We start from the raw sequence: 13,407 nt of genomic DNA on the forward strand, positions 1-13,407 counted from the left end.
ACCCTGCCATTAAAAAACTCCTTGGTTAGTCACACAAAGCTGCTGGAAAAAGATGACTCCCTTTACACAGAGCCTGGCCATAGCCAAAGCTGAACACTTGTACGCACACAGAGAACAGGAACACTGTATGTAATAGCACCACTCGATGACACCTGCCATACAAATATAATCGTTGGAGTGGTTCTTAACTACCTTAGTTATGTTTAATAAATGTGAGGAGTCAACACTCCGTTTTGAAGGGGTTATAAGAAGTTTCTGAAAATGTCCCTGACTGAAATTTCCAAGATGGGCCTATTGTTGTAGGTACCTGGAAATTTGAAGGAAAATGGTTTCTCTTTTTATCTTTAAGGAAAACTCCACAATCACGTTAATTATTAAAAAACAAAAAACTTGAATATTTTTAGTGTCTGTGAAAACTGAAACCTCCAGGGCTGGAAAAATGAAAAAGTTAAATCCAAAACCATCACCAAAAGAAATCTTTCTTAAAATGTATTTGGTCATTCCAGTGACATTTGACTGATCTCCAACTTTTCAAAAAGTATATAGTGCAAGATGTTTTTTCTAAAATTATAAATAAATGTTGTTATATATATTTTTGTAATTATTTGAAATATACTGAGCATTCAAAGGAATGAGAGAGATCTCTTGTCCTTTGTATTGGGCATGAAGGGTGTCCTAATGCGCATTTTCAGCTTTTCGTTGAAGAAGAATGCTATCCTGTGGATTGCTTACAGAAAATGGGAGAGTCTATATCTGAGACGGGCAGTCAAATGACATTGTGTAATACACAGTCAGCACATTTCAAACTGAGAACTCTTTTTTCTCGTTACCTTCCTCTCATGTTTTCCTTTAGAACAACATCACCAGATAACCTTGGAAAAATCCCACTAAAAGTCCATCCAGTGAGAGAAAATTAAAGCTGTCATTGTGCAAAAATATAAACTTAGTAAAAATATGTTTTATTGCAAGTGTTACCTCCCAATTTTCTGTGCCCTGTGTTTTGAAAAAGGTCGGACTAAATTATCATATTGTTTCCTCCTGACCTTAGAATCTGTGTCAGCACGTTTTATTTTTTGTTGGAACCTGGCACTGGCATTTCTCTGGTGCTTCTCTGAAGGTGCTATCTTTTATTTTTAAATAAAAGCAGAAAATCTGGAAAAATAAAAAGGCATAAGTCTCTAGCTGTGACCATGACAAAGAAAGCTTTAAAAAAAAGAAAGAAGAAAAAGAGTTAAGATTTTGTCTTTTTTGCAGAGAGAGTGATTGGCACTTTTTTACTACTTGACATAGTCTAATTTTAGGTGTGAATAGTCATATTGCAAAGCTCTTTGTGTCTGCACTGGGCCTGAATTCGCCTTTATGATGTGCAAGAATTCTGGCTCCATCTCTAACTGTCTGAACCCTGCTACAAAACTAAGCCATCCCATATTTTTTTCCAGTTAATTGAGAAAGAACTTCTGCGCTCTAGGAGACTTTCTGAAGAAATACGACATAAAGATAATTTAAATAAGGAGAGATTTGAAAAATAATCAGTATCCCATCATTCAGATAATTTTCCTGATGATAGAAATTCATAAAATCATGCCATGACTTTCAGTATCATCTCTTAATTGCTTTCATACCCAGGATATTTCCCTAGTATACTCATTGAATTTTCCAAAACTGGATCTATGAGCTAAGGAATTATTCCTAAAAAATTAATCTTCTTCATTGTATCCATTTCAGAGAAATAAGTAGGGAATTAATTAATAAAATACGTTCAAAAAATGATTGCAGAAACCATCACAGTTGATTGCCATATTCCAGGACTTTGTCTTCATTATTTTCTTTTTTTTTTTTTTTTTTTATAAGCTTTATATTTTAGTTTATTTATTCTACGGATTACCAAATGCTGTTGCAACGTTCAGTGCAGTATCAGAACAGGCAAAAGGTGAGGCTCTCTCCACACTGCGCCTGCACAGGGTGCTCTTCACTGTGAACTTATAAAAATAGCTGGTCTTCATTTTTAATTGATCAAGTATTCAGAAAATTATCACATCTGTGCTTTTCATAGGAGCATGTTCACACTGGGCTTTGCCAGTGTGAACATCCTTACAGGAGATTAAATGCTTGGTTGCATATTTCAGTCTTTTCCTTTCTTTACACTTATAAACCAATTCATGCACAGGCGTATATATTTTAACATGGATTGAGTTTTGGAAAGATGTTCAACTACTGCTACTTTAATATTTAATACTAGTTTTAAAAATTATATCTTTAAGTATTTCCAGTGTATAAATGGGAATAAAATTTTTTAGACTTTTCTATCATTAAAACTCATTACTTTGTACATTCCTGTAGAATGTTCTTTGAGAAAATTAGGTTTTCATCTAGCTGAGATATGGAATTTATTTTCCTCCCTTTTATATATCTGTGCATTTTCGTTTTTCAAAATATTCCCAATAATTTATAAGGAGACATAAGATACTTAATGGGACTGAAAGTGTTCAAATACTCAGTAAAAAAGGACACTGTTCCACTAGTAGGAGGGAGATGTCTGTACTAGAAATGGTCAACAGCTCCTGTCATTTTTTAATATGATTTAAGCCACAGGCTTCTCTCTGATAAGACAGACACTATTTCATAAAACTCGCTCATCTCTTAGCTCACACACTGACCAGTTGAATATCTGACCAATGACTGGAACAAATTAATTTTATTGGACATTATGCCATAATTAGTCCAAAATATAGTGATTTCCAAAATAAGGAACCTGCTTTTTGGGATATTCTTTCACAACATGAACTTTAAAATATATTTTAAAGAAAAACATGGGGGAAAAAAAAAAAAACTTTACCATATCCAGCCTAAGGACTCTTCAGGTATTTCCTGCATCTAACATAAGAGAGCTATTTACCTTTTCTAATAAAGTTGGGTACTCCACAATATTTGCTTGTTACAGCGGGGGTAAAAAAGAGAATGCTGCATATCCCATTCCCAGCGTGGTAAGAAAAGCATGATCCCATGATCAGAGCATTGCTATTGCTAAACATAGAACCTTTGCCTTGGTTTTGGAGGACATTGAGATCTAAAGATTCAATCTATCATATGAAAAGTTACAGATTCTGTGGCATCAGTAACAGTAATTCCATGTATAGTTAAAGGTGAAGTCTAAGGCAAGATGTATAGGCTTCTTTATAAGTTTTTGGAAGAATCTGATCCCATATTAAGGTTTTAAGTTTGATTACATTGAAAAGTGAAGTATGGGGGGGAGGTATAACTATAATAATGTTCATATTCATAATTCAGAAGTGTGTCCCCAGCTACCTTCACGCCAAGCCCTTTTGTCACACTTACGAATGGTGTATGAGACAAAGCATGTACTGAGTGGTAAGCCATGCCCATGCTCACTGTCCTGAAGGACAACAGCAAAAAAGTGTATCCATACGTAGACAGCCATTTTCCAACAACACCCCATATGCATAATTTCTTACTCATTCCTTTCTTCACAGACCTGCTAGTTTGTATGTGTTTGCACAAAGTCTAAACCGTCACGTACCCAGGGTCAGCTCCAGTTTCCTCTGTCGAGCTCTGCAGAGCAGCAGGAGGACCACTGCAGCTGCGGCTTAGGAAGGAGGGTGTCCTGCATCAGCACAGAAACGATCGTGAACTGGGGAGGAAGACCCGTGGTGGACACCCTTCTCTGTGGCATAAATGTGAACATGTGTGGTCGAGGAAAAGGGTAGAAATGCTCTGAGGATGTTGGGAGGAGCTGGCAAAAAAGCAGGGTGTCAACTCAAAGGAACAGGCAGTGAGTCTTTTCATTCAAAATTAGCTTGTGTGGCCAGCTGGACCTGTAGGTACTAACTGACGAAGAGTAATTTTCCAAGCACAGTTTGAGGCTAGGTTAAAAGAGGGGCATAGGAACAGAAATCAGATTTGCAATCTGCTAGTGATAGCTGCATAATTTTCACTACTTTCTCAAGAGAACCTGTGGCATAACAGGAAAGGAGTTTTAATGTACAACCAACTAGTAAACCCAGCTTGAGACTGGATAATATCCCCCATATGAGGAATTACAACTGCCTTTGATGATAGGCTCTCTCTGCTCATTGCACCGGGTATCTGTGATCTGAGATAGGTCCCGCCTTGGGTGAAAACATGGGAAGACAGCGGGCTCTCTGCGGTGGCTGCTCTTCCGAATGTGAACCAGTGCGACACGAGCTGCGCTCCCAGCATGACTGCAGTGTAGACATCCCTTTGAGACTCCCAGGTAGGACAAATTTTCAACAGCTGCCTTAGTAGCTAATTAGCCCTATCCATGCTTTGATAAGTGGTTCAGTCACTACATGATGAAAAGTCTTATTTACATATCTTCCACCTGTAGCCTGTTTTTCTATCAATCAGCCATGGGTTTCTGAAAGTGTAATATGATGCCAAGCTTTCCCAGAGTGATAGTGTGTTTGAACTGGTACTACTTAAAGGACTCCCATTTTATACTATTAACACCCAAACCAGATACCTCCCAATTTTTTATTTTTTAACTGTATTAAGTTTTCACCTCGCTTTTCCTTGAGTCTTCTTTCCCAGGAGGAATTCAGAGTAGTCCAGTGCAATAGAAGAAGAAATAAAAGCATATCAGCCTGACGGAAGTGACTTTTTCTTTCTATTGACATTGAATATAAAGAGGAGATATTCTGTATTTCTTTGTACTTTGGATTTTTTTTGTTTTTAAAGTGGAAATAAAAGGACTAGAAAAGTTATTATGTTTCTCATTCTCTTGATGTCATTTATACTAGGTTGTTACTCTGAGGTCTTAAACTCAGAAAATGGCCATAACAGCCAGGGGTCCAGATCCAGCTGATTCCTTCTTTCCTTTGCAAAAATTTGGACTTCAATTTCCTTTGCATATTTATAACTCTTCTACAATTGTACACAAGTACCTGATATTCCTGCTAAATTCTGGCAGTAAATAGGTTTGCATAGTAAGTTGGTAAGTTGGTACTTGGGTTTGTGAAGGAAAAAATAAGAAGAAGGAGGAAAAAACATGAAATTGCTTTTGTGATGTGTTAAAGTACTCTAAAATGATCCAAAATCAAACTATCCCCACAATGGGGGTGTTTCTTATAATCAGCTACACACTGTGGCATTCCCGGGGGAATGACAGTGGGCTGTCATTTACCACAGAAGCTTAACCTGCCATGCATTTTAAAAAAAATGCATAAAATATACTTTCTTTCCATTGCTGGTCTTCCTCACCAACTGTAATAATTGCTGGACTTTCTTGCTTCCTGTACTGAGTCTGCAAACAGGGCTGATGGTTATGTCACTGGGAAGGAATGAAATCTCTGCTTGTCCCTACAGATGAATGATGGATCTCTTCAGCATTTTGCACGTTCCTGCACAGTTCATAGTGTCACATGCCACTGCCCCTATGACCAACTGCAGCCTGCAAAGTGACTGTCACCATTATGTTTTTGACATACTCAATCTTTCCGGCATGGAAAGTATATACTATCTGAATTTAAATTAGGGTACCTGATAATTTTTCCAGCTCAGAAGTTAGAGGTGAAAAATCTTCTTCTGGCCACATACTGAGGGCAGATGTGAATGCAGAGCAGCACGTCACCTAACCCTGCACCACAGAATAACTTGTCTCTCCAGCCACCAGCAGCACAACATTTTCAGCTGACTAGACACCATAAACTCATCTGCTATGGGTCTGCAAGACGCCAGAATAGTCCATTTCCATATAGTTATTAGCATCTTCTTTCTGGATTGGAATGGCCTTGTTCACTTGTCTGTCCTAGGAAATCCTGAAAATATCTCTCTTTAGCTGTGGAGTCCTTGCCAGTTATTCCACGCCTGCAAGATGACAGTGTGATGAGGCATGTGTAGTTTTGCACCACAGGAACCTGGAAGCAGTTTGACCCGCACACATCCAGGCACTCCTGGTTCTACTTTTGTATGAACTGCAGTGTGGGTCCACCTGGGGGACGGAGGAGATTCCTGCCTCAGTGCCAGTAGATATGCACTGGGAGAGAAAGATGAGGGAGCTAATTAGCCGGAGAATCCCTGGGATGCTCCAAGTTTATATTTGAGTTTGTCACACACGAATGACTAATTCTTATAAACCAGTTTTTTACTTTTATAATGTCTATAGTAGAGCATAGTCACGCAAAAAAAAAACATTAGTTGACTTTAAATATCTAAACATATTTTTGAATAATTTCATTTGTCTACAGATCCTCTTAGAGACAGGCAGAAGGGGTTTTTTAAACATTAAGTATTAATTTTGTAATTCATATATAACTTTCTATAATCATGTAAATGTACATTCTAATTAACACTGTAGAAATCAAATTATTCTGTTAATCCGTGACATACCATTAAATCTGATATTTTAACCCTGATGAACTATAATTAGATGAAATATAATTAGATCAAAATACTGTCCTGAACATTTGGTATAAAAGGAAAAATGTATGGTTGCTTACATATGCACCATTATGATAAATTTATTACAAAAGAACATAAGCTAGTGTATTCTAGGTTGGTTTAGCAGTCTTGTTCAGAACATGGCAGGAGTAATTTAAAAGGAGTTCTCTATCAGTTTTATCCACATTATACATAATGAAACTGTCAAATTGAATCATTAGTATACTAATTTTGGCTCTTTTAATAATCCTTTTTGTATTGTGTAATCTTACACTATCTTACAATGATGGGGAATGTATATAATTGTTGGTTGCACTAACAGCTTGTCTGTATAAAAGGAGAACAGATTTCAAAAATAGCCACTGCTTTCAGTTGTGCAGTTTGAGAAACCTTATTTAGTCATCCAAAACCAGAAGAAACCAAAATCAGGGATCATGACGTTAAACCAATAACTTGCCTTTTAACCAAGCCATAAGCAAATAAGCAGCCATATAACAAATGGCAAACACTTAAAAATACTCGGAAGGTTTTGAAATCAAGACCTCAAATGTTAGGAAACATCACAACCAGGGTACTTTGCTTTCAGCCCTCTTATATGGATGCATTATGATTCAGACTTCAATTACATGAGTGCATAGTACTTTTTCCAAAGGAATCTTGACTCATTTGGTACGATGATTAGAATGGGCTCTCTAATGAGCAACATTTCAATATATTTTTCTTTTCATTGTTCACTGAGTGAACCTATGCCTCATTCACTTCATGCTGTCAAGGCCTTATTTTGAAGACAGAAGTCCTGATTTTCTCATTGGCTTTTTCCAGTGTTCATTGTTGTAATTTGCAGGTCACTAATTATTATTAGTTTTCATCAATCCTGAAGAGGAAACAGGTTATCATTAGTCCATTTTCGCAGTTCAGAACTGAAGCTCAACTGAATGTTAGGGTATGAACTCTTTTTTGCTGTTCAGCTTGAAATTCTGCAATATAGGTATGAAGAGCTCAAAGGGAAAAAGAAAGGAGGAGGTGGAGAAGACGGCTGGATCATTTAAAAAAATGAATCTGAAGGAACATACTAGCTGTTCAAATGTTCAGTTCCAGAATATGACTCAGTCAAGCAAATTTCTCATTTTTAAAACCAAAACCAAAGAATTGATTTTTCTTTCCTAAAAAAAAAACACACACAACACCCAAACAAAAACAAACAAATTTGACAGCTCTACTTATTGAAATAGGGAATTCTGGTAGTCTCTGTGTGTTGGGAGAGTACAATGGTTCCTCTCTAATTCATGAAGTAGTAACCAACTCAGAAGATGTATGAGAGTAGATAGGTCTGTGGTTGCGTAATATGTCATACTACTAAAATGGTAGTCTAATTTTTTAAAATACAGATTGACTCATTTATTTACTTATATGCTTTACTAGAGTACATAAAAGTCTTAACCAAGAACAGATCTAGAGGTCAATCTAAGATCTATATTGAAGATCTATTATCATTTCAAAATGCTTGGAATTTAAATGCTGGCCTTTTTTTCTGCATATTTGAAAGATGTATTTCATCAATATGCTGGATGTATGTAATACATGTTTTCAGTAATTATTTTTAATTCCCTTGTTTCCACATACATTGTGTTAGAAATACCTACTGTATAGGCCTTTTCCACTGACAGAAGTTCTTCATTTGAAAGCAACTTTTTGCTTTATAAATTACATTATTAATTTCCAGTTATTACTCAATTTTCATTAAATTGGAGAATGAAAAAAATCGAAAGTCTTCCAAGCAGTTGTTTCTAGTGGTGCATCTTTAGGTTTTTTTTGTTTGTTTGTGGTTTTTTCCTCTTATAAGGGACTAATGAAACAATGACCTAGTATGACACTTTGTTTTGTATGCATTATTCTGCAATGCCCTCAACCTCTCATGTCATTGGAAAAACATGCTATGGTGCTTTTTACAAGAGAAAGGATGTTAAACTCTGGTGGCCTGGCTATATTCCAGGTTGATTAATTAATATTCTACATAGTTTCTCTAAAATTTCGAATGAAAAGATTGTTCTTTATTTAGACTCGTAGCAAATATAGTATCTCATGTACGTTGCACTCCAGAAAAGTCTGCATTTCTTATTGCAGTTTAATTTTATGAAGCCTTTTCAAGTTTGAGGAAAAATAATTGTAGAAACGTTAGTATGTCACAAGAAACTAAGGCTGGTTATTCAGAGCAATTATTACCTGTTGCAGGATATCAGATCTTTCATGGTAAATTCAACTTCATGTAAAAGACCAAGATTTAAATGAGACATGGGTGGTACATATGGTACAGTAACATGGCAATGTTATCACATAAAGATGAACTAAGATGGATTTGAAGATTCCTGTGACCTTACTGACCCCTGTGAGGACAGGAGCAATCAGAGTCCTTGAGCACAGATGTGCCCAGGGTTGTTAAGTGGTGCTCTCAACTTGGAGGGAGACAGGGTGTTGCACACTCTTTGCTTTCTATTGAATGGCACAGCTGGCCTGTGCAGATCAGAGCATCTGCTGCTCCCTCTGAAACACTGCTGCTGCAGTCCCCTTACCACAAGCTCTGCGTTCTGCTTGATTCCCACACCTGCCACTTGGATAATATAACTGAGAATTACCCCAGTGCAATACAGAATACGTGATGCAAGCCATAACAACCAATTTACAGTTTTAAAATCCAACAAGATTATTGTATAAATAGAGCTGAAACTAAAAATACAGTAATGCAGATGTGTTTCATCTCATGTTTTAGGAGACAACAAAGCATATATATGCCCTCAATGAACCTATTCTCTCTCACCCACTCTCTTTTATCTTACAAAATATAAATACTCAGTAATCCAACTGTAAGAGATGCTGAAGATCAGTATCTTCATATCCAAAGTTGTTGGGTCTTTTCCTGTGGTATGAGTAGGAAGAAGGAATTTGTGGAAGGACCCGAGGGTCTTTAGACAAGCGATGGATTCACGTGGGTTTGGTTCTCATGATGTGATTTTGAGAGAAGGTGCTTCTGATATGTCTCAGGACTGTAAAATGCCAATCAGGCCAAACTGTGGGTGTACTGCATAATTCTGAAAGGGCTTTGGCTGGGAGCTTTCAGATGGTCTCAGTAAGAGATCTGGTTTCTCCACCCTGACATGCTGCCATGCTTTATTCAGCCCAGGTTGCTGTAGCCTTCCTGGTCATACTGGAGCCAAAAGGATCAGTTATCACTGAGAGATCTGAAAAATGTTCCTGGTGACTCGGGCTGCCAGTCCATTGGCACCTGAATTTTCAGAGCTACCGATATACTCATTTTATCTGAGTCAGTCTCCAAATGGCAAGGGCTAGTGTTAAATCAGCATTGGAAAATCCTGGGGAATATCGGTGCCTCATCTGCTTTAGCACAGACAATTAGATGTCTTGGTCCTCATCTGTTGCCTCCCCTTCACAGAGTGCTCTGAGGAGACAGCGATTTGAGGACAGAATCTTGCTGGGAGAAAGGGTTTGAAGATGGAGCCTTGTTATAAGAAAAAAGGGTAAGGTAAGAAAGGTAGGAGGCCATTATGTGGCAGGGCAGCACAGCTCACCACAAGCTAATTGCTTCTCTTTTTGGAGAATGAAAGTAAGCAGGAAATAAAATCACTCAGAGAGGTAAAATAGCACTTGTCTGGTCTGGTAGTGGTTTTTTGGCCATGAGGTAAGCAGGTGTAAACCCCTGATGATTGGAGGGCCTGACGCCACATCATGCTGCAGCCTACTCCTGTCCTAGCCTACGGCAAGACAGGATTATCGGCAGGCTGGAGGGTTAGTGGGGCAAGGAGTGCCCCTATGCACGGTCTCCCCAAACTCCAATGACACTTATCCAAAAGTTTTAATACTGTCATGATCCCTGATGATATTGTGCCTTTTTTTAATATCAGGGTTTTGAGACACTCAGGTGCATTACAAATCATTATTACCCATTGGTCGTAACTGCTGACTAAAGGTCCCCAAAGCAATGCTCAGAAAAGCCGAAGAAAGTATGGATTATGGTATGTCGTCCTTTGGAAGGATCATTCATTCAGTGCAAGGGTCACAGATCTTTATCTTGCTTTAGCTTCACACTGTCAGGATAGCAACAGAGGGAGCAATGTACTCCTCCAACATAGACATAAGGACCTTGTGTCATCAAGCCCTGATATCATTAGTCTCTTGAAAACTCTAGCCTCTCGGCAGGAGTAATTACTGTGAAGGGTCTGATCTGCAGAGCCTTGCTGCAGAAGGCAGTGCACAGGGAAGCTTGGGTACACAGCAGAGTGGCGGCTGCACAGGGGCCTCTCATTTGGGTCACAGAACCTGTATGATTGACACAAGAAATAATCTACCAGAGCATGACTCTGCCACCGGAATCTGACTCTGCCCAAGTCCCTGGTGGGTCCGAAGCCAGCTGCACAATCTAGGGTCGCCTGTCACAAGGTATAACGTTCAAAAGGACTGGTTCCAGCACTCTGACACACCTCACTCCTCTCCCATCTGTTTAGGAGAGAATATAATTATCTGGGTCATATGTTACCATCATGTATAGGAAATGAGTTGCAATGGTGAGATTTTTCTGTTACATACCCAGTGTCTGACCCTATTTAGGGTTTTGAGCATTTTTTCTTTCATTTTTAACTCTTCACTCTTGATACAGAGGTTGTGGTAGGTGAATGAGAGTCCTATGGGTCAGGCTATCTTTTTCATTCAAGAACAGGAAAGGACAGACAGTCAATATTTTTAGGTGGCATAACTATTAGTTTATAATGCTGTAACATCAATTCATTTCAAATAGCCTTTTTAAAGTTTACAGTAACAGAAATGTTTGTAAATAAACACTGAAGAAGAGTATCACTCTCTAGAATTTTTATGGGCTAACTTTGCTCTTGTGCCGTCTATTATAAGTGTCCCAGTTTCTAAAGTCCCTGTTAGGTATATGACTGTTCATTAAGAAAAAAATGATGTATTCATTGACAACGAGGCAAATGATTTTAAACTGGAAAAACACCATAAGTCCCTACGTGAAACTACTGTGTTATCGTAAAGAAAGCACTGTAGGCTAATGTCTTATGAAGATGTAAAAAAAATGTGTCTATAGTTTTTAAAGTTTCATAAAAGTAATTCACATTCTTTTTTGAATGATGCCAACTCTGTAAGAATTTTGCAAGTTGTTTTAATGATAACTGTGATCATTATATTACATTATGTATTCAGTAACAGTAGCAGAATATTGTGTATTAGTATGAATAACTGAAAGTTGGAAGAGACATTTATGCAGTCTACAAATGCATTATGAAAGTACTTAATCTGAAGCAAGCACAATTGTATATGCTTTTATTATGTACTCTTTTGGACTTAGCTATGACAGAGTATCTTATAGAGCAATCTAAGATATTAGAAAAAATTGAATATATTGCCTCAGTTCATCCTAATTTTAAGTAGATATGTCTTGGGTTTTTTTTAAGAAAACTTTTCCCAGCGAATACAGAAACTGTCATGAGGTGGTACACCATGCTACCACTTCTTTTAAGCAAATAGCTGCTTTCTGAATGGCAATTTATTTTTTCCCTCTGAGTTTGCTTAATGATGTTATTCATAGAGTGATAATTTGTCGCAGTGTGAAGCTGCCTGCTCCAGAGGAACTCAGCAGGGGCTCGGAGCTGCTGCCTCTCTCAGGTCACTTTGCTGTGAGGCAACAGCTTGTATGCCTATAGGAACTTGCTAACATCCATCCCCCCTGAAGTAATATCACCCCTCAGTTCCCTCTTTCTCTTTTTTTTTTTTTTTTTCCAATATTGGGTAGCATCTCAAAAATCCCAAAAGAAATATGAAATAAACTTCTACACATGGATGTCTCCACCCAAATATAGATTTTATGAGTAGAGAAAGTGCTTTCTGTTCATTTTGAATACATAATGTAGTTTTTCGACACTTTAACCTAAATTTGCCAACAGATAACCAAAATATAAGGAAAAGGACATTTTTGTGACCAAGGTGCCAGCCTAAAAGTCAAAAGTGATTACTTTCATTATTGAACTAAGTCTGTAGTTGTCCACAAAATTAATTAATTAAATAAATAAGTAAAAAGCTTGCAATATCTTTTGACATGTCTTTTCAATGTCTGCCTCACATGTCTAGAGGCAGTGACTGCATGTATGTGACTACTACTTGCTGCTGACACAAATGTTACCTGAAGTGTTATGTCCAAACATGTGTTTTTGGCACATCTACATTTTCACTTCATTTCTCAAATTTCTCTGGTTGTTAACTCTTGGAGCATTTTTTAGTGGCCATTATTAAAAATAGATGGGAGCTACCAACTTGTTTTCACTGTGTTTTATTAGCCACAGGTATCAGAAGATTATTAAAGGCTTAGATCAATGTTTCCTCCACCATTATAGAATGAATTGTACTTGGCTTAGTGGTTCATTTTGTAAAGTGGACATTGTAATATGTTCAGTGAATATTTCCTAATGACTTTGGAGAGCCCACAAATATAATACTTTCTTAGGAGGAGCTGCAATAAGGCGTGAAATGCAAAACTGAAAAGCCTAGTTGGGAAAAACAAAAATATCTTTCAAACTCTTCTGCCTTGCACAGCCCTTTGGAATTTAACATCTCTGTGTAATCCTCCTTCCTTTTTCCTGCCTTCTTTAATTAGTACCCCTGCACACATACTGAAATCTTCAGCAACGATACAATGTTGAAGTGCACAGAAGTATACAATTGCCTTAGCAACAGGTTATAAAATTTTTCTTTCTTAAATTATACTTCAGGGTCACTGTGCCTCCGGATTTCCTAAAGGCCAGAAAGATGCTAATTTAGGTGGAAATGGCCTAGACATTCATAGAGAGAGAGGCAGGGGGACTGGGTCATACACAGTGTTTTGAAAGCAAGAATCAGGAGATATCCTAGACCTATGGCTTCGCTTGCAGTAGTGTTGCTTTGTTAAGATGAATAGGAGATGCATGGGTTCAG

General features: G+C 37.6%; 1 protein-coding gene across 13 annotated transcripts in view; it reads left to right on the forward strand.

Moving 5' to 3' along the window:
- The window catches only part of HS3ST5 (heparan sulfate-glucosamine 3-sulfotransferase 5), a 199,436-nt gene that overhangs the window by 16,956 nt on the left and 169,073 nt on the right, over positions 1–13,407 (forward strand). Inside the window, exon 3 of one of the 13 annotated variants that reach the window (XM_087774994.1) lies at positions 4,121–4,252. The exons of the other annotated variants lie outside the window; for them this stretch is intronic. The gene's annotated coding sequence lies outside the window, so the exon portion shown is untranslated. The remainder of the gene's footprint in view (positions 1–4,120; positions 4,253–13,407) is intronic. 13 annotated transcript variants of the gene reach the window in all.

Source organism: Nipponia nippon, unplaced genomic scaffold, assembly GCF_047370975.1.
Source record: "Nipponia nippon isolate SJK-2023a ecotype South Korea unplaced genomic scaffold, ASM4737097v1 scaffold_4, whole genome shotgun sequence".
NCBI lineage: Eukaryota > Metazoa > Chordata > Aves > Pelecaniformes > Threskiornithidae > Nipponia > Nipponia nippon.